Below are 21,858 nucleotides of genomic sequence, written 5' to 3'. Positions count from 1 at the left end.
AGTAGATACAAACCTTACTCTGAATTGTGCACATTCATTCGCTGAACTGAGAACCTTTTTAGTGTAGGATCAACAATGCATTCCTGATGTAAACATCCCAGGAGTTTTCTTATGGAATCGATGGTTTACTGGTTTACTTCTTGCAGTGATACCGCATTATAGTTTGTAAGTAAATATATTTGTTTTTATTTTCAAATACATGTTTCTACTGCTAGTTTATTTTGTTCCAGGTTATCCAAATAAGCAATGGAAAGAAAGTCCTTTTATGCGACTGAAGTGGCATGCGAGGTCTCGCAACATGGAACTTAAAATAATAGGCAAGTGGATTTTATAAGGGTTGAACATATATAAGTGTGTAGTTTATAATATATAATAGCACCAGCATGTGGGGACTGTGTAAAGTGCACTATGCCGTCTCCACATGTTGACTTGTTAAAAACATGTTTTAATGCAGTTTAAATTGTCTGTGAATTCGTGGTACTGCTTCTGCTTTGGTACTGCAGGAAAATATCGGAAGCCGAAGGGAAGTATTACCGAGACCATGAAGCGATAACGCCAAAGTTGTAAGTTTGTTAGTGACTTGGTTGCTTATATAATGGGTGTATGTACCATTTATTTCTGCATGATTGACAACAATTAGTTTATAGTAGATACAAACCTTACTCTGAATTGTGCACATTCATTCGCTGAACTGAGAACCTTTTTAGTGTATCATCAACAATGCATTCCTGATGTAAACATCCCAGGAGTTTTCTAATGGAATCGATGGTTTACTGGTTTACTTCTTGCAGTGATACCGAAATTTTGTTTGCGAGTTAATGTAATTAGGTTACTTTTCAAATACTTGTTTCTGCAGCGGGTTTATTTTGTTTCAGGTTACCCAAAGAAGTAATGGAAAGGAAGTCCTTTTATGCGACTGAGGTGGCATGCGAGGTCTTGCAACACGGAACTTAAAATACATAGGCAAGTAGATTTTATAAGGGTTGAACATATATAGTGTGTAGTTTATAATATATAGTAGGGACAGCATGTGGGGACTGTGTAAAGTGCACTATGCCGTCTCCACATGTTGACTTGTTAAAAACGGAGTTTAATGTTGTTTATTTTTTTGTATATTTGTGGTATTGCTTCTGCTTCGGTTTACAGGAAAATATCGGAATCGGAACGAAAGTGTTACGGAGACCATAAAGTCAGTAACGGAAAAGCTGAAAGGTTTGTTAGTGACTTGGGTGCTTATATAATGGGTGTACGTACCATTTATTTCTGCATGATTGACAACAATTAGTTTATAGTAGATACAAACCTTACTCTGAATTGTACACATTCATTCGCTGAACTGAGAACCTTTTTAGTGTAGGGTCAACAATCCATTTCTGATGTAAACATCCCAGGAGTTTTCTTATAGAATGATGGTTTACTGGTTTACTTCTTGCAGTGATACCGAAATATTGTTTGCGAGTTAATATAACCAGGTTACTTTTCAAATAATTGTTTCTGCAGCGGGTTTATTTTGTTTCAGGTTACCCAAAGAAGTAATGGAAAGGAAGTCCTTTTATGCGACTGAGGTGGCATGCGAGGTCTTGCAACACGGAACTTAAAATACATAGGCAAGTAGATTTTATAAGAGTTGAACATATGTAGTGTGTAGTTTATAATATATAGTAGGGACAGCATGTGGGGACTGTGTAAAGTGCACTATGCCGTCTCCACATGTTGACTTGCTACAAACGGAGTTTAATGTTGTTTATTTTTTTGTATATTTGTGGTATTGCTTCTGCTTCGGTTTACAGGAAAATATCTGAATCGGAACGAAAGTGTTACGGAGACCATAAAGTCAGTAACGGAAAAGCTGAAAGGTTTGTTAGTGACTTGGGTGCTTATATAATGGGTGTACGTACCATTTATTTCTGCATGATTGACAACAATTAGTTTATAGTAGATACAAACCTTACTCTGAATTGTACACATTCATTCGCTGAACTGAGAACCTTTTTAGTGTAGGGTCAACAATCCATTTCTGATGTAAACATCCCAGGAGTTTTCTTATAGAATGATGGTTTACTGGTTTACTTCTTGCAGTGATACCGAAATATTGTTTGCGAGTTAATATAACCAGGTTACTTTTCAAATAATTGTTTCTGCAGCGGGTTTATTTTGTTTCAGGTTACCCAAAGAAGTAATGGAAAGGAAGTCCTTTTATGCGACTGAGGTGGCATGCGAGGTCTTGCAACACGGAACTTAAAATACATAGGCAAGTAGATTTTATAAGAGTTGAACATATGTAGTGTGTAGTTTATAATATATAGTAGGGACAGCATGTGGGGACTGTGTAAAGTGCACTATGCCGTCTCCACATGTTGACTTGTTAAAAACGGAGTTTAATGTTGTTTAATTTTTTGTACATTCGTGGTACTGCTTCTGCTTTGGTATTGCAGGAAAATATCGGAAGCCGAAGGGAAGTGTTACCGAGACCATGAAGCGATAACGTCAAAGTTGTAAGTTTGTTAGTGACTTGGGTGCTTATATAATGGGTGTATGTACCATTTATTTCTGCATAATTAACAACCATTAGTTTATAGTAGTGAAACGTAAACGGCAGTCTTTGTGCACATTAATATCATGACCGCTACAGGAGATACAAACCTTACTCTGAATTGTGCACATTATTCGCCGAACTGAGAACCTGTTGTTTTTAGTGTAGGATCAACAATCCATTCCGGATGTAAACATCCCGGGAGTTTTCTTGTTGAAGCGATGTATTGAATGACTGGATACTGAATGTAAGTAATGCTGTTGTGACATTATTGGTATTGCAATGTAATTTGTGAATCTATGCACATTTCACTTTTCCGTAAAAATGCGTGATATATGTAAGGTGCCTATGTTTATGGAAAATGTAGTTTGAGGGTTAATAATAATTATATTAAATATGTTTCAATAAATTTTTAGAAACAAATATTGTTCTAACTAAGCTGCGAAACATTTTGCTATTTCAGCCTTACTTTAGGCCTTATTTGTACACTCTAAACAACTGCTGATTTTTTACAGATTTTGGATATAAACCTACGGTCCGAGATGGATAATAGCCCTTCCAAAGCAGCAATATGTAAGTTAAATAAACTAACTATGATATGATAATACGTAAGAGCGTAAGTAATATTTAATAATGCAAACGTTACACAGATGTGCCGTCTTAATAAAAAAAAAAACAAGATGCAGATATATACAATGCCAAACTACGTTTACGTTTATCATACTTTAAATGTATTACATTAACATTAGGTGCTATTAGATATTCTCCATGCTAATGTACATAATTTTGGGTTAAATTACTCGAAGTAAACTTGTTCGGTTTCTGTGGAGAAGTAAAGTTGGGTGCACATTGGTTTACTTGCGCTGATAGCGAAATATAGTTTGCGAGTTAATATATTTAGTTTACTTTTTAAATACTTGTTTATACTGCTAGTTCATTTTGTTTCAGGTTATCCAATAAAGCAATGGAAAGAAAGTCCTTTTATGCGACTGAAGTGGCAAGCGAGGTCTCGTAACATGAAACTTAAAATAATAGGCAAGTGCACATAATAAGAGTTGAACATATTTAAGTGTGTAGTTTCTAATATAATAGGGACAGCATGTGGGGACTGTGTAAAGTGCACTATGCCGTCTCCACATGTTTACTTGCCAAAAACATATTTTGCTGTTGTTTAATTTGTATCTGAATTCGTGGTACTGCTTCTGCTTTGGGTTTACAGGAAAATATCGGAATCGGAACGAAAGTATTTCGGAGACCATAAAGTCATAACGGAAAAGTTGAAAGGTTTGTTAGTGACTTGCGTGCTTATATAATGGGTGTATGTACCATTTATTTCTTTATAATTTACAACCATTAATTTATAGTGGATACAAACCTTACTCTGAATTGTGCACATTCATTCGCTGAGCTGATATCCTGTTGTTTTTAGTGTAGGATCAACAATCCATTCCTGATGTAAACATCCCGGGAATTTTCTTGTTGAAGCGATGTATTAAATGACTGGATACTGAATGTAAGTAGTGCTGTTATGACCTGATTGGTATTGCAATGTAATTTGCGAATCTATGCACATTTCACTTTGCCGTAAAAATGCGTGATGTATGTAAGGTGCCTATGTTTATGGAAAATGTAGTTTGAGGGTTAATAATAATTATATTAAATATGTTTCAATAAATTTTTAGAAACAAATAATGTTCTAACTAAGCTGCGAAACATTTTGCTTTCAATGCCTTACTTTGACCTTATTTGTACACTCTAAACAACTGCTGATTTTTTTCAGATTTTGGATATAAACCTACGGTCCGAGATGGATAAAAGCCCTTCAAAGGCAGCAATATGTAAGTTAAATAAACTAACTATGATATGATAATACGTAAGAGCGTAAGTAATATTTAATAATGCAAACGTTAAACAGATGTGCCGTCTTAATAATAAAAAAGCAATTAAAAATAACAAACAAACACACAGTATGCACAACGCTACAATACGTTCATAATACTTTAGATAACGTAACTTAGTTGAGGGGTTTATTGGAAAGAACATTGATAAATTGAATATGCTTAATTACATTTTTAAAAACAAATTAAGTTGTAAAAAGGCTGCGAAAGCTTTTGCTATCCTTCCCCGATGTTAAAATACTTTATATTGTTGATTTGTTTCAGATTTTTGATGTAAAGCCCAAATACTTTCAGAGATGGATAAAAGACCTTCCAATGAAGCAATGCAAGTTGACTAACAGTTGCTAAACAATGACATTCGCCGCAAAACGTACAATGTATGACACAATTAACTCACGTAAAGTTTAATTTAAAAACACTTCTAGCATGTTGATACGAATAGCTATAGCCCGTGCTTGAGCATGTTGCACTTACAATTCTGCATGGCGTGTGTTTTAAGAGGACTAGGCTATTTGTTTGTCGGCATCGGTAGAAGTGCGCTGCTAATTTTTGATTAATATAAGGACGTTCAGCGTTAAAAGTTTTATGACGTCATCGTTGTTTGTGACGTAACCACACAATAGTTCTTATACCTGTCTTCGCATGTTGACATATTTTAGCACATGATAACGTAACTTTATTGTCTATACGTTTCTGCGTCCCTGTTTTTTTTTGCAGTTTCGGTAGAAAAGCGATGGTCGTTTCTGTGACGAGAAGAAACTGGAATTGAGGGGAACAAGGCCTTCTTACGTTTAAGGTAACTTGTAATCATGGTAGCAAACTACATCTCCTACACTTAACATTTTATTTCACAATATACGTATTACATTAACATTAGGTGCTATTTGTTCGGTTTCTGTGTAGAAGTAAACTTGGGTGAACACTGGTTTACTTTTTGCAAGATACCGAAATTTTGTTTGCGAGTTAATATAACTAGGTTACTTTTCAAATACTTGTTTATACTGCTAGTTTATTTTGTTTCAGGTTATCCAATAAAGCAATGGAAAGAAAGTCCTTTTATGCGACTGAAGTGGCATGCGAGGTTTTGCAACATGGAACTTAAAATAATAGGCAAGTAGATTTTAAAAGGGTTGAACATATATAGTGTGTAGTTTATAATATATAATAGGACCAGCATGTGGGGACTGTGTAAAGTGCACTATGCCGTCTCCACATGTTGACTTGCCAAAAACATATTTTAATGCAGTTTAAATTGTCTGTGAATTCGTGGTACTGCTTCTGCTTTGGTATTGCAGGAAAATATCGGATGCCGAAGGGAAGTGTTACCGAGACCATGAAGCGATAACGCCAAAGTTGTAAGTATGTTATTGGCTTGGTTGCTTATATAATGGGTGTATGTACAATTTATTTATGCATAATTTACAACCATTAGTTTGTAGCTGATACAAACCTACTCTGAATTGTACACATTTATTCGCGGAACTGAGAACCTGTTGTTTTTAGTGTAGGATCAACAATCCTTTCCTGATGTAAACATCCCAGGAGTTTTCATATGGAATCGATGTACTGAAGGACTGGATACTGAATGTAAGTAATGCTGTTGTGACCTTATTTGTATTGCCATGTAGTTTCTGAGTTATATTTTACTTGACCGTAAAAAAATGCGTGATGTATGTAGGGACTATGTCTATGGGAGGGTTAATAATTATATTGAATATGTTTCAATACATTTTTAAAAACAAATAATGTCCTGAATAAGCTGCCTGATTTGTACACGCTGAACAACTGTTGTTTTTTCAGATTTCGGATATAAACCTACGTCCCCAGATGGATGAAAGCACTTTCAAGGCAGCAATGTAAGTTAAATAGCGCGTTCCAGTTGCATAAACTAACAATAATATAATAGTACGTAAGAGCGTAAGTAATATTTATTAATGCAAACGTTACACAGATGTAGCATATAAAACGAGAAAACCTAACTAAACAAACACAGTAGGCACAACACTACAATATAATAAAACGCATACGTGTACAATACTTAAAATATACATTACTTATTTATAAAACATATATAACGTACCGCTTGTGTACTTAGTGAGTGTTTAATAAGTGTTTAATGTATTCCGCGCCGCTAATATAACAACATATAAACCAACCGCTTGTGTATTAAGTGCCATATAAGGTTAAAATAGATTAATTTTGCCTAACTCTGAGGGATAACTATTGAACTTTTGTTGGTTGTTTCAGATTAGAGTCACAACACCACCTGATACGGCTCTGATACGAAAGTCAGCAATGTAAGTAGGGCCTAAGATTCACAGAGTAAAGATAAATTAAATCCGCCTAATACTAAATTTGAAATGCTGTTTAAAAAACAGCGAACAAACGCTTCTACCATGCTGATTAACCCTGTGCTTGAGCATGTTGCATTTTACTTTTTTACGTGTTATGTGTTTTGGGTAACTATTAGTGGGTCAGCATTAGTAAAAGTGTTTGCTTGGCTAATTTGCGAAACAAAGTATTTTTAAAATGTCATAATTCGTAAATTTTTGTCTGGCGCAAATGCCGTCATTAGTTCTTGTGATATAATCCTAATTGTTTTATTACATTTAGTGTTTGGTCTAAGATGGGAATGCAGTTTGACGTGCACTTATTCTGTCTTCGCATGTTGACATATTTTTGCACACGATAATCTAGCTTTAATTGTCTATAAGTTTCTGCCTCCCTGTTTTTGTTTTACAGTTTACGAGAAAAAGCGATGGTCGTCTTCCGTGAGGAGAAGAAACTGGAATTGTGAGGAACAAAGCCTTTTCACGTTTAAGGTAACTTGCAAACATGCTAATAAAACACATCTCCTACATGTAACATTTCATTTCATTTCACAATAAACGTAAACCATTAACATTAGATGCTATTAGATATTCTCCATTTTGATGTACATAGCTTTTATGGTTGAACATTATTTTGTTTTAGATTTCGTCGCAAACCGTTTTTACCCTCGTAGACCTTCGCAAATTTGCTGAACACTGCCACCAGGAACTTCTTGTCTGACTTTTTGTCAAAATATTGTATGCATTAAATTCTTTTTTTAAGTACGCTTTGAGATTCGTTATTTCGTACATTCTCTGCCTCCGTAGCCTTCTCCACTTTTTGTCTGTGTTGTGAGTTGTTGCGTTTTTCTATGTTGTCTGTGTTGTGAGTTGTGATGTTTGTCTGTGTTGAGAGTTGTGCGTTTTCTATGTTGTGTTTTTTGCAGTTTTCCATGTTGTTTGTGTTGAAAGTTGTTGGGTTTTCTATGCTGTGTTTTTTGCAGTTTTCTAGAGTTGTGCGTTTTTTATTAGTGTATCTATGTTGTGCGTTTTTGCGTTTCTATGTTGTGTTTTTTGCGTTTTTCTATGTTGCCTGTATATGGAATTTTTTTTTATGTTGTGTTTTTCTATGTTGTCTGTGTTGTGGGTGGTTGCGTTTTTATATGTTATTTGTGTTGAGAGTTGTGCGTTTTCTATGGTATGTGTATTGCATTTTTCTATGTTGTCTGTGTTGAGAGTTGGGCGTTTTTCTATGTTGCCTGTGTTGTTCGTTTATCTATGTTGTATTTTTCTATGTTCTCCGCTTTTGTGAGTTATGCATTTTTCTATGTGGTCTGTGTTGAGAGTTGTGCATTTTTCTGTGTTGAGAGTTGTGCATTTTTCTGTGTTGTGAGTTGTTGCGTTTTTCTATGTTGTGAGTTGTTGCGTTTTTCTATGTTGTCTGTGTTGTGAGTTGTTAGAGTTGTGATGTTTGTCTGTGTTGAGAGTTGTGCGTTTTCTATGTTGTGTTTTTTGCAGTTTTCCATGTTGTCTGTGTTGAAAGTTGTTGGGTTTTCTATGCTGTGTTTTTTGCAGTTTTCTAGAGTTGTGCGTTTTTTATTAGTGTATCTATGTTGTGCGTTTTTGCGTTTCTATGTTGTGTTTTTTGCGTTTTTCTATGTTGCCTGTGTATGGAAGTTTTTTTTTTATGTTGTGTTTTTCTATGTTGTCTGTGTTGTGGGTGGTTGTGTTTTTATATGTTATTTGTGTTGAGAGTTGTGCGTTTTCTATGGTATGTGTATTGCATTTTTCTATGTTGTCTGTGTTGAGAGTTGTGATGTTTGTCTGTGTTGAGAGTTGTGCGTTTTCTATGTTGTGTTTTTTGCAGTTTTCCATGTTGTCTGTGTTGAAAGTTGTTGGGTTTTCTATGCTGTGTTTTTTGCAGTTTTCTAGAGTTGTGCGTTTTTTATTAGTGTATCTATGTTGTGCGTTTTTGCGTTTCTATGTTGTGTTTTTTGCGTTTTTCTATGTTGCCTGTATATGGAAGTTTTTTTCTATGTTGTGTTTTTCTATGTTGTCTGTGTTGTGGGTTGTTGCGTTTTTATATGTTATTTGTGTTGAGAGTTGTGCGTTTTCTATGGTATGTGTATTGCATTTTTCTATGTTGTCTGTGTTGAGAGTTGGGCGTTTTTCTATGTTGCCTGTGTTGTTCGTTTATCTATGTTGTATTTTTCTATGTTCTCCGCTTTTGTGAGTTATGCATTTTTCTATGTGGTCTGTGTTGAGAGTTGTGAGTTTGTCTGTGTTGAGAGTTGTGCATTTTTCTGTGTTGTGAGTTGTACGTTTTTCTATGTTGTCTGTGTTGTGAGTTGTTAGAGTTGTGATGTTTGTCTGTGTTGAGAGTTGTGCGTTTTCTATGTTGTGTTTTTTGCAGTTTTCCATGTTGTCTGTGTTGAAAGTTGTTGGGTTTTCTATGCTATGTTTTTTTGCAGTTTTCTAGAGTTGTGCGTTTTTTATTAGTGTATCTATGTTGTGCGTTTTTGCGTTTCTATGTTGTGTTTTTTTGCGTTTTTCTATGTTGCCTGTGTATGGAAGTTTTTTTCTATGTTGTGTTTTTCTATGTTGTCTGTGTTGTGGGTTGTTGCGTTTTTATATGTTATTTGTGTTGAGAGTTGTGCGTTTTCTATGGTATGTGTATTGCATTTTTCTATGTTGTCTGTGTTGAGAGTTGGGCGTTTTTCTATGTTGCCTGTGTTGTTCGTTTATCTAGCATTTTTCTATGTTGTCTGTGTTGAGAGTTGTGCATTTTTCTGTGTTGTGAGTTGTACGTTTTTCTATGTTGTCTGTGTTGTGAGTTGTTGCGTTTTTCTATGTTGTCTGTGTTGAGAGTTGTGCGTTTTCTATGTTGTGTTTTTTGCAGTTTTCCATGTTGTTTGTGTTGAAAGTTGTTGGGTTTTCTATTTGTTCGGCTGAGAAAATTCGGCTGTAAAGAGAGAAAATTCGGCTGTAGAGAGAGAGAAAATTCGGATTCGGCTCTAGAGAGAAATTCGGCTGTAGAGAGAGAGCGAAAATTTGGCTGTAAAAAGAGCGAAAATTCGGTTGTAGAGAGAGAGCGAAAATTCGGCTGTAAAGAGAAGCGAAAATTCTCGGCTGGAGAAGCGAAAATTCGGCTGCAAAAAGAAGCGAAAATTCGGCTGTAGAGAAAATTCAGCTCTAAAGAGAAGCGAAAATTCGGCTGTAAAAAGAAGCGAAAATTCGGCTGTAAAGAGAAGCGAAAATTCTCGGCTGCAGAGAGAGAGCGAAAATTCGGCTGTAGAGAGAGAGAAAATTCGGCTGTAGAGAGAAAGAAATTCGGCTGTAGAGAAAATTCGGCTCTAAAGAGAAGCGAAAATTCGGCTGTAAAGAGAAGCGAAAATTCTCGGCTGTAGAGAGAGTGCGAAAATATTCGGCTGTAGAGAGAAAGAAATTCGGCTGTAGAGAAAATTCGGCTCTAAAGAGAAGCGAAAATTCGGCTGTAAAAAGAAGCGAAAATTCGGCTGTAGAGAGAGTGCGAAAATTCGGCTGTAGAGAGAGTGCGAAAATCGGCTGTAGAGAAAATTCGGCTCTAAAGAGAAGTGAAAATTCGGCTGCAAAAAGAAGCGAAAATTCGGCTGTAGAGAGAGATCGGCTGTAGAGAAAATTCGGCTCTAAAGAGAAGCGAAAATTCGGCTGTAAAAAGAAGCGAAAATTCGGCTGTAAAGAGAAGCGAAAATTCTCGGCTGTAGAGAGAGAGCGAAAATTCGGCTGTAGAGAAAGAGGAAATTCGGCTGTAGAGAGAGTGCGAAAATCGGCTGTAGAGAAAATTCGGCTCTAAAGAGAAGCGAAAATTCGGCTGTAAAAAGAAGCGAAAATTCGGCTGTAGAGAGAGTAGAAAATTCGGAGTCGGCTCTAGAGAGAAATTCGGCGGTAGAGAGAGAGCGAAAATTCGGCTGTAAAAAGAGCGAAAATTCGGTTGTAGAGAGAGCGAAAATTCGGCTGTAGAGAGAAAGAAATTCGGCTGTAGAGAGAGAGAAAATTCGGCTGTAGAGAAATAGATAATTCGGCTGTAAAGAGAAGCGAAAATTCGGCTGTAGAGAGAGAGAGGAGAAAATTCGGATTTGGCTCTAGAGAGAAATTCGGCTCTAGAGAGAGAGCGAAAATTCGGCTGTAAAGAGAGCGAAAATTCGGCTGTAGAGAGAGAGAAAATTCGGCTGTAAAGAGAGCGAAAATTCGGTTTTTTCCTGTGACGCCCCCCACAAAACTGACAAAAATCAAAACGATTTTATTTCACCACAGAAAAAGACACAACCCACACAACATAGAAACGCAAAAAACGCAAAAGCAAAAAAAACAAACACACACAAAAACGCCAAACCACAACATAGAAACGCAAAAAACGCACAACACACACAACATAGAAAAGCAAAAAACACACAACCCACACAACATGGAAACGCAAAAAACGCACAAACCACAACATAGAACGCAACAAAACGCACAACCCACACAACACAGAACCCAAAAAACGCAAAAGCAAAACAACATAGAAACGCAAAAAAACAGAAGCAAAAAAACGCACAACGAACAACATAGAAACGCAAAAAACCCACAACCCACACAACATAGAAACGCAAAAAAACGCAAAAGCAAAAAAACGCACATCGCACAACATAGAACACACATAAAACCACACATCATAGAAACGCAAAACACGCACAACCCACACAACATAGAAACGCAAAAAATGCACAACCCACAACAACATAGAAACGCAAAAAACACAAGCAAAAAAACGCACAACGAACAACATAGAAACGCAAAAAACGCACAACCCACAACAACATAGAAACGCAAAAAACACAAGCAAAAAAACGCACAACGAACAACATAGAAACGCAAAAAAACACAACATAGAAACGCAAAAGCAAAAATACGCACATTGCACAACATAGACACACAAAAAAACGCACAACATAGAAACGCAAAAAAACGCACAAACCACAACATAGAATCGCAACAAAACGCACAACCAAAACAACATAAGAAACGCAAAAAATGCACAACCCACAACAACATAGAAACGCAAAAAAAGCAAAAAAACGCACATCGCACAACATAGAACACACACAAAAACGCACAACATAGAAACGCAAAAAACGCACAACCCACAACAACATAGAAACGCAAAAAACAAAAGCAAAAAAAAACGCACAAGGAACAACACAGAAACGCACAACCAAAACAACATAGAAACGCAAAAAATGCACAACCCAGAACAACATGGAAACGCAAAAAACGCAAAAGCAAAAAAACGCACATCGCACAACATCGAACACACATAAAAACACACAACATAGAAACGCAAAACACGCACAACCCACACAACATAGAAACGCAAAAAATGCACAACCCACAACAACATAGAATCGCAAAAAAACGCACAACGAACAACATAGAAACGCAAAAAACGCACAACCCACACAACATAGAAACGCAAAAAATGCACAACCCACAACAACATAGAAACGCAAAAAAACACAAGCAAAAAAACGCACAACGAACAACATAGAAACGCAAAAAAACACAACATAGAAACGCAAAAAACGCAAAAGCAAAAATACGCACATTGCACAACATAGACACACACAAAAACGCACAACATAGAAACGCAAAAAAACGCACAAACCACAACATAGAATCGCAACAAAACGCACAACCAAAACAACATAAGAAACGCAAAAAATGCACAACCCACAACAACATAGAAACGCAAAAAAAGCAAAAAAACGCACATCGCACAACATAGAACACACACAAAAACGCACAACATAAAAACGCAAAAAACGCACAACCCACAACAACATAGAAACGCAAAAAACAAAAGCAAAAAAAACGCACAAGGAACAACACAGAAACGCACAACCAAAACAACATAGAAACGCAAAAAATGCACAACCCAGAACAACATGGAAACGCAAAAAACGCAAAAGCAAAAAAACGCACATCGCACAACATAGAAACACACACAAAAACGCGCAACATGGAAACGCAAAAAACGCACAACCCACAACATAGAAACGCAAAAACGCACAACATAGATACACTAAAAATGCACAACCCACATAGAAACGCAAAAAAAACGCACAACATAGAAACACTAAAAACGCATAACACACAACATAGAAACACTAAAAACGCATAACACACAACATAGAAACACTAAAAACGCATAACACACAACATAGAAACACTAAAAACGCACAACCCACATAAAAACGCAAAAAACACTAAACAAAAAAAACTTACAAAGGCAAACATAGAAACACACACAAAAATGCACAACATAGAAACGCAAAAAACACAAGCACAAAAAACCCACAACGCACAACATAGAAACACAAAAAACGCACAAACCACAACATAGAAACAAAAAAAAACGCCCAACGCCCAACATAGAACCACAAAAACAAAACACAACCCACAACATAGAAACACAACAAAACACACAAACCACAACATAGAAACGCACAACACACAACACTAAAAAACGCACAACACACAACACTAAAAAACGCACAACACAGAACATAAAAAACGCACATTTGAGAATTAGTTCAATCTTTTGTGGTGATTCGTCCAGCTCTCTGTGTTCCAACTCTCTCAAGTTTTCAACTATCCGTTTCAGCCGTTTCCGATCATACATAGCAACTAACATCTGCAACAACAAAAATACCGTTCTTCAATGTTAAGGATGCAGAAATGCGCAACAAGCACCAGAAAAGACAACTAAACATGCGCCAATGCAAAGCAGAACATGCTACAATCAAATTTTCATGCAAAAAATACACAAGTTAGTGATACCGTAAACAATAACTTATCTTTCATGGGGGAGTTTTGTTGTTTTCCTTGACTTGTCTTCATGGTAAGAAATGTGTCTTAATTGCTTGGGAGTTTTCTCTGTAAATTAAGAAAAAGCAGTAACAAAAAATTGCATATAACATACTTTCTATCACATTAAAATATCACAACATGTAAAGGCAGGATAATGGCACATTAAACAACTTTCACATGCTAGCATTAAACAACAACTGAATTAAATGACAAACAGTTAATTATGTACTTGTCTATAACCTGTAAAAAGACATCAACAAGGTTATTAACAAGCTATGTTTACGTAACGAGACCTAATGACGTTATTAATTTATGTTGTTAACAACCAGGCTATTCTTTTTAGAAAATTAACCGAGCATAACACTTCTGCCCTTGTTGACAAAACCCAAAAAACCCAAAAACCCCAAAACCCAAAACCCCAAAAAAACAAAGTGCAACATGCTCAAGCACCGGGATAGCTATTCGCATCAACATGGTAGGAGTGTTAGCGATCTAGTATAAGCCGAAATAAAAAATGACACAAGTAACGAAGTTTACTACTGTGTATACCTTAGTTTACTTCCGCACCACAAAAAAATAACAAAAGTAGTACCTGATGTCTTGAAGTTAAAACATCTTCGTAGAAATTCACAGACCAAATAGGTTTCTTCACCTGCAGAAAAACGAAAAGATTATGTGTTCGTTGTCATGTAAAGGTAAAAAATCAAGCAGTCACAGCAGGGCTTATTGGTTTAATTACAGTACGTGACTTTAAGTAGAAGTGTTTTACTTTGATATACAAGCGTTGGGATTGAGTAAAGACCGCATTAAGTTTTATAACAAAAGACAAAGAAAAAAACACACACAAAAAAAAACAGTACGGCTAGGTTAGTTACCTCAATGTCGAAAGTCATTATCCTTTTTTAGCTCCTTTCCGATCCTGAATACAATGCCATCGCATCTGCCTATCTGCATGAAATAAAACAACAGCGGCAGAAATGTATGAAAACAATTAGCTACTTTATCGTGTTTTAAAATATGTCAATAAGCGAAGGCAGGGTAAGTGCACGTTACACTGCCTTCCCATATTAAACCAAAATCGTATGGGATAATTCAACAGAACTGTTAATGCATTTAATATTAATGTTAAGTTTAGCGGCGAAAAATAGAACTCTCACTTCCACCGATTGGGAGGAACGAATAGCCGAAAACACATGACATACAAAAAACTGAAGTGCCACATGCATAAACACCGGGATAGCTATTCGCTACAATATGGTAGAAGTGGTTTCAATTAAAGCCCTACATATATTGTTATGTTACACTAGGCACTATTTAATACCTAATGTAACATAACAAACCTTTTAGAGCTCAACATGCGAAGACAGAATAAGTGCACGTTCAAACTATCCGCCCATGCTGGACTTAAAAACTTTAACATTAGATTGATAACATAACATTTACAAACACATTTACTGGCCTGTTTTCCGTAAATCATCATTCCTCTTGACAGACAATGCCTTCCCAAATCATATTGTTCTTCTTACTTAAATCTGTAACAAAATGATCCAACAGAACTTCGCTCTTGAAAATTTATGCAAGCCTTAACCAGCTATGTAAGTTATATTCCGGTATCTGTGCAGAAGTAAACCAGTGTGCACCCAAAGTTCACTACTATCATAGACACCGAACAAGTAGATTTAAAGTAAAACAAGAAAATGTACAAGCAAACTACCTGCATCTTTTCCATCTTCTAGCAGACTCCCGTCGACACAGCCACCTTCACCACGAGTTGTCAAAGAAAGAATGACCGGCCGCACGCGTCCAAGGTGTGACGATTCCTTTTTTTTTCTTTTTGCTTTCGACCAATCAGAACGCTTGCTCCTGAAACGTCACATTGGCGCTCTTCAACCGTCCAATTACAGAACTGCAAAAAATAGTTTATTTCTGCATCACAAAAACAACTTACAAAACAGGAGTACCTGATATCTGTAAGTACTTCTAGTCCGAAAGTTGAAACATCCGTCAGACTTCTTAGAAATCCACGAAGTCAAAATACACCACCAACCTTCACTCAGGCCGTCGAGCAAGAATGAAGTAGCGCAAGTGTAGCATTCATCTTTCCTTTACCTGCAAAAAAATCAAAGATTACATGTACAATGTCATAGAAACGGTATAAACAAACAATCACGGGACTTGTGGATTCATTTGCCCATATAGGACTATACGTAAAGTGTTTTGCTGTGATATGTAACAGGCTGTATGCTACATATATTTTGTGACTTTAATTTAATAAAAAAAACAGTAAGGCTAGATTAGTTACCTCAAATTCGAAGGCCATGTTCCTTTACGTTAGCTCCTCGTTACGGAAAACGATCGGATCCCACATACGTATGCTGCAGGAAATAAAACAAGGAGGCAGAAACTTTTGGAAAATTAAAGCTACATTATTATGTGCTAAAGTATATGTCAACATGCGAAGACAGGATAAGTCCACATTACGACCAACATCTTATGCGATAATTCAACAGAACTTTTAATGTATTTGATATTAATATAATTTTAGCGGCGAAAAATAGAACTCTCACTTCTACCGATTGCGAGGAACGAATAGCCGAAAACACATGACATGCAAAAAAACAAAAGTGCCACATGCATAAACACCGGGTTAGCTATTCGTTACAATATGGTAGAAGTGGTTTTAAATGAAGCCCTACATATATTGTTATGTTACACGATTTGCGCAATCACGCACTATTTGAAGCTTATTCAACATAACCTACCTTTTATAGCTTTAAGCAATCTGTTCTTTGTCCTTTAAGCAGTTGGGTTGCAACTCAAATCTGCATGAGTGTTCTTTTCTGAAAAACAAAGTGAAAGCAGTACCAGGTATTTAAGGCGTTATATTAACTAGTTTATTAAAAACAATCTAGCATCACAACATGCGAAGACAGAATAAGTGCACGTTTAAACTATCCGCCCATGCTGGATTTACAAACTTTAACATTAGATTGATAACATTTACAAACACCTTTACTCGCCTGTTTCCGTAAATCATCATTCCTCTTCACAGACAATGACTTTCACAATCATATTGTTCTTCTTACTTAAATCTGAAACAATATGATCCAACAGAACTTTGCTCTTGGTTTTTTTTTATGCAATCCTTAACCAACTATGTAAGTTATATTCCGGTATCTGTGCAGGAGTAAACCAGTGTGCACCAAAGTTTACTACCATCATAGACACAGAACAAGTAGAATTATAGGTAACAAGTAAAACAATAAAATGTACAAGTAAACTACCTGCATCTTTTCCATCTTCTAGCAGACTCCCGTCAACACAACCACCTTCAACACGAGTTGCTCAAGAAAAAATGGCCCCTTTTTTTCTTTTTGCCTTCGACCAATCAGAACGCTTGCTCGTGAAACGCCACATTGGCGCTCTTCAACCGTCCAATTACATAACTGCAAAAAATAGTTTATTTCTGCATCACAAAAGTTGAAACATCCGTCATACCTTTCAAAAATTCACAAAGTCCATATACACCACCAACCTCCACTCAGGCCGTCGAGCAAGAATGAAGTAGCGCAAGTGTAGCATTAATTTATTCCTCATCTGCAAAAAATCAAAGATTACATGTACAATGTCATAGAAACGGTATAAACAAACAATCACGGGACTTGTTGATTCATTTGCCCATATGGGACTATACGTAAAGTGTTTTGCTGCGGTATGTAACAGGCTGTATGCTACATATATTTTATGACTTTGATTTAATAAAAAAAACAGTAAGGCTAGATTAGTTACCTCAAATTCGAAGGCCATGTTCCTTTACGTTAGCTCCTTGTCATGGAATACGGTCGCATCGCATTTACGTATGCTGCGGGAAATAAAACAAGGAGGCAGAAACTTATGGAAAATTAAAGCTACATTATTATGTGCTTAAGTATATGTCAACATGCGAAAACAGGATAAGTCCACATTACGCCAAAAATCTTATGCGATAATTCAACAGAACTATTAATGTATTTGATATTAATTTAATTTTAGCGGCGAAAAATAGAACTCTCACTTCCACCGATTGCGAGGAACGAATAGCCGCAGACACATGACATGCAAAAAAGTGAAGTGCCACATGCATAAAAGTCAGGCCAGCTATTCGTTACAATATGGTAGAAGTGGTTTCAATTTAAGCCCTGCATATATTGTTATGTTACACTATTTGCACTATTTGAAAGCGTGTTCAGCACAGCATACCTTTTAGAGGTCATCTGTTATTTGTCCTTTATGCAGTTTGTGTTAGGTTGCTATACTCAAATCTGCATCCGTGTTTCTTTTCTGCAAAACGAAGCGGAGGCAGTACCAGGCATTTAAGGCGATATACTATCTAGTTTAATATACAAAAATAGCATCTCAACATGGGAAGACAGAATAAGTGCACGTTTAAACTATCCGCCCAAGTGGACTTAAATGTTTGGACATAGATTGTTTACGTTTACAAACATATTAACTCGCCTGTTTTCCGTAAATCATCATTCCTCTTGTGGAAATGTCTTTTCCTGAAACAAAATGAACATCAGTATTTTGTTCTTGTAATTTTATGCAAACCGTAGCAACGATGTACGTTATATTCCGTTAACTATGCAGAAGTACCAAAGTTTACTACCTACAAAGACAACGAGTAAATGTACAAAAAGCAAATTACCTGCAACTTTTCCATCTTCTAGCAGACTCCCGTCCACACAGCCACCTTCACCACGAGCTGCTAAAGAAAGAATGACCGACCGCACGCGTCCAAGGTGTGACAATTCCTTTTTTTCTTTTTTCTTTCAACCAATCAGAACGCTTGCTCCTGAAACGTCACAATGGCGCTCTTTAATCGTCCAATCACGTAGCTGATTGGGGGCAATTAACCGGACGTGGCCTGAAATGCTACGAAAACCTTAATTAATTTTCTAGAGGCACAAATAAAAGCGCTGAACTGACCCAAAATAAAATGCGAAAATGAGACGTAATTTATGACCTAATTAGTATGATGCTTTTGCGTAAAATAACTCTTACGAAATCAATAAGAAATTTACTACTGTGTGTACCCTAGTTTACTTCTGCACCACAAAAAACCCACAATTTAACAAACAGTAGTACCTAAAATCTGTAAGTACTTCTAGTCTGAAGGTTGAAACATCCGTCAAACTTCTTAGAAATTCACAAAGTCCAAATACAACACCAACCTTCACCCAGGCCGTCGAACAAGAATGAAGTAGCGCAAGTGTAGCATTCATTTATTCCTTATCTGCAAAAAATCTAAGATTGCATGTACAATGTCATAGAAACGGTATAAACAAACAATCACGGGACTTGTGGATTCATTTGCCCATATAGGACTATACGTAAAGTGTTTTGCTGTGGTATGTAACAGGCTGTATGCTACATAAATTTTATGACTTTGATTTAATAAAAAAACAAAAACAGTAAGGCTAGATTAGTTACCTCAAATTGGAAGGCCATGTTCCTTTACGTTAGCTCCTCGTCATGGAATACGGTCGCATCGCATTTACGTATGCTGCGGGAAATAAAACAAGGAGGCAGAAACTTATGGAAAATTAAAGCTACATTATTATGTGCTAAAGCATATGTCAACATTCTACGACAGGATAAGTCCACATTAAGACCAAAATCTTATGCGATAATTCAACAGAACTATTAATGTATTTGATATTAATATAATTTTAGCGGCGAAAAATTAAACTCTCACTTCCACCGATTGCGAGGAACGAATAGCCGAAAACACATGACATGCAAAAAACTGAAGTACAACATACATAAACACCGGGTTAGATATTCGCTACAATATGGTAGAAATGATTATAAATAAAGCCCTACATATTGTTATGTTACATAATTTGCACAAGCAGGCCTATTTGAAAGCGTATTCAACATAACATACCTTTTGGAGCTTTAGGCCATCTGTTCTTTGTCCTTTACGCAGTTAGGTTGCAACTCAAATCGACATCAGTGTTCCTTTTCTGCAAAACAAAGCGGAAGCAGTACCACGTATTTAAGGCGATATATTAACTAGTTTATTAAAAACAATCTAGCATCTCGACATGCGAAGACAGAATAAGTGCACGTTTAAACTATCCGCCCATGCTGGACTTACAAACTTTGACATTATATTCATAACATTTACAAACACATTTACTCGCCTGTTTTCCGTAAATCATCATTCCTCTTGACAGACAATGTCTTCCCAAATCATATTGTTCTTCTTACTTAAATCTGAAACAAAATGATCCAACAGAACTTTAACTTTGTTCTTGAAAACTTATGCAAGCCTTAACCAACTAGTAAGCTATATTCCGGTATCTGTGCAGGAGTAAACCACTGTGCATCCAGGTTTAATACTGACATAGACACCGAACAAGTACGTTTAGATGTAACAAGTAAAAAAAGCACATTTACAAGTAATTAACCTGCATCCTTTCCATCTTCTAGCAGACTCCCATCAACACAACCACCTTCAACACGAGTTGCTCAAGAAAAAATGACCCCTTTTTTTCTTTTTGCGTTCGACCAATCAGAACGCTTGCTCGTGAAACGTCACATTGGCGCTCTTCAACCGTCCAATTACATAACTGCAAAAAATAGTTTACTTCTGCATCACAAAAACAATTTACAAAACAGGAGTACCTGGTGTCTGTATGTACTTCTTCTCCGGAAGTTGAAGCATCCGTAAGACTTCTTAGAAATCCACGAAGTCAAAATACACCACCAACCTTCACCCAGGATGTCGAGCAAGAATGAAGTAGCGCAAGTGTAGCATTCATCTTTCCTTTACCTGCAAAAAAAATCAAAGATTACATGTACAATGTCATAGAAACGGTATAAACAAACAATCACGGGACTTGTGGATTCATTTGCCCATATAGGACTATACGTAAAGTGTTTTGCTGTGGTATGTAACAGGCTGTATGCTACATAAATTTTATGACTTTGATTTAATAAAAAAACAAAAACAGTAAGGCTAGATTAGTTACCTCAAATTGGAAGGCCATGTTCCTTTACGTTAGCTCCTCGTCATGGAATACGGTCGCATCGCATTTACGTATGCTGCGGGAAATAAAACAAGGAGGCAGAAACTTATGGAAAATTAAAGCTACATTATTATGTGCTAAAGCATATGTCAACATTCTACGACAGGATAAGTCCACATTAAGACCAAAATCTTATGCGATAATTCAACAGAACTATTAATGTATTTGATATTAATATAATTTTAGCGGCGAAAAATTAAACTCTCACTTCCACCGATTGCGAGGAACGAATAGCCGAAAACACATGACATGCAAAAAACTGAAGTACAACATACATAAACACCGGGTTAGATATTCGCTACAATATGGTAGAAATGATTATAAATAAAGCCCTACATATTGTTATGTTACATAATTTGCACAAGCAGGCCTATTTGAAAGCGTATTCAACATAACATACCTTTTGGAGCTTTAGGCCATCTGTTCTTTGTCCTTTACGCAGTTAGGTTGCAACTCAAATCGACATCAGTGTTCCTTTTCTGCAAAACAAAGCGGAAGCAGTACCACGTATTTAAGGCGATATATTAACTAGTTTATTAAAAACAATCTAGCATCTCGACATGCGAAGACAGAATAAGTGCACGTTTAAACTATCCGCCCATGCTGGACTTACAAACTTTGACATTATATTCATAACATTTACAAACACATTTACTCGCCTGTTTTCCGTAAATCATCATTCCTCTTGACAGACAATGTCTTCCCAAATCATATTGTTCTTCTTACTTAAATCTGAAACAAAATGATCCAACAGAACTTTAACTTTGTTCTTGAAAACTTATGCAAGCCTTAACCAACTAGTAAGCTATATTCCGGTATCTGTGCAGGAGTAAACCACTGTGCATCCAGGTTTAATACTGACATAGACACCGAACAAGTACGTTTAGATGTAACAAGTAAAAAAAGCACATTTACAAGTAATTAACCTGCATCCTTTCCATCTTCTAGCAGACTCCCATCAACACAACCACCTTCAACACGAGTTGCTCAAGAAAAAATGACCCCTTTTTTTCTTTTTGCGTTCGACCAATCAGAACGCTTGCTCGTGAAACGTCACATTGGCGCTCTTCAACCGTCCAATTACATAACTGCAAAAAATAGTTTACTTCTGCATCACAAAAACAATTTACAAAACAGGAGTACCTGGTGTCTGT

The 21,858-nt window shown here is 36.4% G+C and overlaps 5 long non-coding RNA genes across 6 annotated transcripts; 1 reads left to right on the top strand and 4 right to left on the bottom strand.

Moving 5' to 3' along the window:
• The first annotated feature begins 9 nt into the window (after window positions 1-9).
• Window positions 10-9,695, top strand: LOC145218834 (uncharacterized). Its single transcript, XR_013857753.1, has 18 exons — window positions 10-165; window positions 231-317; window positions 455-563; window positions 857-1,212; window positions 1,520-1,856; window positions 2,164-2,495; window positions 2,697-2,780; window positions 3,049-3,106; window positions 3,482-3,817; window positions 3,963-4,046; window positions 4,314-4,371; window positions 4,696-5,227; window positions 5,455-5,786; window positions 5,935-6,018; window positions 6,232-6,287; window positions 6,679-6,728; window positions 7,174-7,253; window positions 7,405-9,695. It is a non-coding gene; the product is annotated as an uncharacterized LOC145218834 (long non-coding RNA).
• A 5,311-nt stretch (window positions 9,696-15,006) lies between these two features.
• On the bottom strand, window positions 15,007-17,921 carry LOC145218578 (uncharacterized). 2 transcript variants are annotated; one of them, XR_013857659.1, is made up of 4 exons: window positions 17,418-17,921; window positions 17,127-17,225; window positions 15,343-15,534; window positions 15,007-15,160 (listed from the first exon to the last, which is right to left on the bottom strand). It is a non-coding gene; the product is annotated as an uncharacterized LOC145218578 (long non-coding RNA). The 2 variants fall into 2 exon arrangements; XR_013857658.1 differs by lacking the exons at window positions 15,007-15,160; window positions 15,343-15,534 and adding exons at window positions 16,639-16,720; window positions 16,913-17,074.
• Window positions 17,922-18,125: 204 nt separating this feature from the next.
• LOC145218447 (uncharacterized) lies at window positions 18,126-18,805 on the bottom strand. The gene is made up of 3 exons (XR_013857618.1): window positions 18,756-18,805; window positions 18,316-18,462; window positions 18,126-18,169 (listed from the first exon to the last, which is right to left on the bottom strand). It is a non-coding gene; the product is annotated as an uncharacterized LOC145218447 (long non-coding RNA).
• Window positions 18,806-18,823: 18 nt separating this feature from the next.
• Window positions 18,824-20,242, bottom strand: LOC145218446 (uncharacterized). The gene is made up of 4 exons (XR_013857616.1): window positions 20,084-20,242; window positions 19,558-19,889; window positions 19,101-19,173; window positions 18,824-18,903 (listed from the first exon to the last, which is right to left on the bottom strand). It is a non-coding gene; the product is annotated as an uncharacterized LOC145218446 (long non-coding RNA).
• Window positions 20,243-20,312: 70 nt separating this feature from the next.
• LOC145218445 (uncharacterized) lies at window positions 20,313-21,789 on the bottom strand. The gene is made up of 4 exons (XR_013857615.1): window positions 21,631-21,789; window positions 21,105-21,436; window positions 20,648-20,720; window positions 20,313-20,448 (listed from the first exon to the last, which is right to left on the bottom strand). It is a non-coding gene; the product is annotated as an uncharacterized LOC145218445 (long non-coding RNA).
• Between the last annotated feature and the right edge of the window lie 69 nt (window positions 21,790-21,858).

Source organism: Phallusia mammillata, chromosome 3, assembly GCF_965637545.1.
Source record: "Phallusia mammillata chromosome 3, kaPhaMamm4.hap1.1, whole genome shotgun sequence".
NCBI classification, from domain to species: domain Eukaryota; kingdom Metazoa; phylum Chordata; class Ascidiacea; order Phlebobranchia; family Ascidiidae; genus Phallusia; species Phallusia mammillata.
Note: the sequence above shows the minus strand (reverse complement) of the source record. Positions and strands in the feature narration are given on the sequence as shown.